This window comes from Elephas maximus, chromosome 3, assembly GCF_024166365.1.
Source record: "Elephas maximus indicus isolate mEleMax1 chromosome 3, mEleMax1 primary haplotype, whole genome shotgun sequence".
Taxonomy (NCBI): Eukaryota; Metazoa; Chordata; class Mammalia; order Proboscidea; family Elephantidae; genus Elephas; species Elephas maximus.
This window is the reverse complement of record NC_064821.1, coordinates 23,053,448-23,056,331: the sequence shown is the minus strand read 5'-3', so window position 1 is coordinate 23,056,331 and position 2,884 is coordinate 23,053,448. Positions and strand designations below refer to the sequence as shown.

The 2,884-nt window shown below is 39.8% G+C and overlaps 1 pseudogene; it reads left to right on the top strand.

The window, feature by feature from the left end:
* Positions 1-385: 385 nt before the first annotated feature.
* On the top strand, positions 386-1,286 carry LOC126071085 (olfactory receptor 7E24-like; annotated as a pseudogene).
* Positions 1,287-2,884: the final 1,598 nt, after the last annotated feature.

Below are 2,884 nucleotides of genomic sequence, written 5' to 3'. Positions count from 1 at the left end.
TAAGTGTCTGTTGAAGTCTTGTATTTCTTCTAGAGTTATTATTTTGCTTTCTTTGTGATGTTATTTGTAAAAGTCTTTGATCCTCTAATATTCTTCAACATTCTTCAGTTGAGTGTTCCCAAAGTGGGTTTGTTTATAAAAGGGTGAATATCACAGAAACCAATGAGGAAAAGAGTTCTAGGGAGAAAAGTTTTGCCACAGTTGAGAAATATTGCTGAAGGGGGTGTATGGTGTTAAGGGTGAATGCTTTACTTGTAAATTTCCTGAATTCAAAATACAAACAGAGGGCTGGGCACATGTTTTCTTGTTTCCTTTTACTGATCTTTCTTTATTTTCCCAAAGGTGTCTCTGCAACATGGACCCAGAGAATCTAACACATATATCTAAATTCCTACTTTTGGGCCTGTCACAGGATCCAGAACTGCAGCCCCTCCTCTTTGGAATGTTCCTGTCCATGTACCTGCTCACAGTGCTGGGGAACCTGCTCTTCATCCTGGCTGTGAGCTCTGACCCCCAGCTGCACACCCCCATGTACTTCTTCCTCTCCCATCTTTCCTTGGCTGACATTGGTTTCACATCTGCCACAACCCCAAAGATGCTTATGGATATCCATACACACCATAGAATTATATCCTATGTCAACTGCTTGATTCATTTGTCTTTTTTTATTTTTTTTTGGATGTATGGACAATCTACTCCTGATGGTGATGGCCTATGACGGGTTCGTGGCCATCTGTCACCCACTTCATTACCCAGTCATCAAGAACCCCCGCCTCTGTTGCTTGTTGGTTTTGGTGTCTTTTTTTCTCAGCCTTTTGGACTCCCAGCTGCACTGCTTGATGGTGTCACAACTCAGCTTCTGCAGGGAAGTAGAAATTCCTCATTTCTTCTGTGATCCTTCTCAGCTCATCAACCTTGCCTGTTCTGACACCACCATCAAAAACATACTAGTGTATTTTATTGGTGTCATCTTTGGTGGTGTTCCTGTCTCAGTGATTCTTTTCTCTTATACTCGAAGTGTTTCCTCCATTCTGAGAGTCCCATCATCAGGTGGGAAGTATAAAGCCTTTTCCACCTGTGGCTCTCACTTGTCTGTAGTTTGCTTATTTTATGGAACAGGCATTGGAGCATACCTGAGTTCAGCTATCTCACCTTCTCTCAGGAGTGGTGCAGCGGCCTCAGTGATGTACTCTGTGGTCACCCCCATGTTGAACCCCTTCATCTATAGTTTGAGGAACAGGGATATCAAGAGGACCCTGCAGAGGCTCCTCAGCAGACCAGTATAATGTCAATACCTGTGCCATTTTTTTGGTTTATAGATTAGAAAAGGCAGAAAACCAAATATGTGGAGCTGGAAAGTATGCTCCTTTGGTACCTTAATTTTTGTAGATCTCATTGTTTCCAATTCCCTTTATGTTTAATATCAGAATGTTCATTATTTGGTCCATTTTGGGAGGAATTGAGGGATATTCTGGAATCCGGGGTACATCATAATATATGCCCAAATTGAGTCCTAATAACACCTACGGAGTCTTCTGTGTTTGTTGTCTATGACACAGGCATCCTGGTGAAATGCACAACTTACTTTAAATTAAAATAAAATCTACCACCCTTTCCACAGTTCGTGCCTATTGTCCATACAATGTTTTTATCTATCTATTTATGCAGTTTAGGTGTAATAATTCTTGTTATTAGTCCTGAAACTTGACTTCCTATTGGAATTATCTGGTTAACTTTAAAGATACTCACACCTGAGCTGTACCACCAGAAATTCTGATTTATTTACACTGAGCTGTGTGGTAAGCCAGAAGATTTTTCAAAGCACCCCAAGATGTAAAAGTGGGCAGGCAAAGATGGAGACTACTTATCTAAATAAGATCATTCTTCAAAAAGGACTAATATGAATTGGTTGCTTTATTCCTCATGAGCAGATACAGAAGATCTTAAAACAATCAGAGGTCACAAGGGGGAAGATGTGAAAGAACTTCAGGTGATGTGATTTTTTTCAATGTTCTTGGTAATACTTCTTCAAATATTTTCCCCCACCATACCATAGAGCTGGTAACATAAGCTTTTGTCTCTCTGCTTCAAAGTCATCTTTCTATACTATGCTTTGTTTTACCAGAGTAGAATCTTCCCAAACTTACTCTGGTTTTCCATTTCACTCAGTTGAAGAGTTCATCCAATAGTTGTCCATAGAGATCACCAACCCCAATAAGCCAAACTTTTCACTATACTCTTATCCGTTGGCATGGTCACTACTTCCTGTAGGTACTAGCTCACTGTTACCCACCCCCCCATTTTTTTATGCCTTTCAGTCTTTTAATTCTTATTTACCTAATTCCTATATTAAATAATGTTCTTTAAAATTACTAGTGTGTTTTCTTTCTTCTTGATTGTGATTGGACCTGTAAATTTTAACATGGGGAAACAAGGTATGTTATCAAATCTGCAATTGTTGTTGTAGTTGGATGCCACTAAGTCAGTTCCGACTCCTGTTGACCTTATGCACAACAGACCAAAACACTACTGGATCATGCACCATCCTTACAGTCTTTGCTATGTTTGAGCCCATTGTTGCAGCCACTATGTCAATCATTCTCATTGATAGGTCTTCCTTTTTTTCTCTGACCCTCTACTTTATCAAGCATGATGTCCTTCATAGACTAGTCCCTCCTAATAATATGTCCAAAGTAAGTGAGACTGCCTCTTGGTCTATGCACAGCTTCCACATGAGCACAATTAAGTGTTCTGGAATTCCCATTCTTCGCAATGTTATTCACAATTTGTGATGATCCGCACAGTTAAATGCCTTTGCACAGTCAATAAAACACTGATAAACATATTTTTGGTATACTCTGCTTTCATGCAAGTTCCGTCTGAC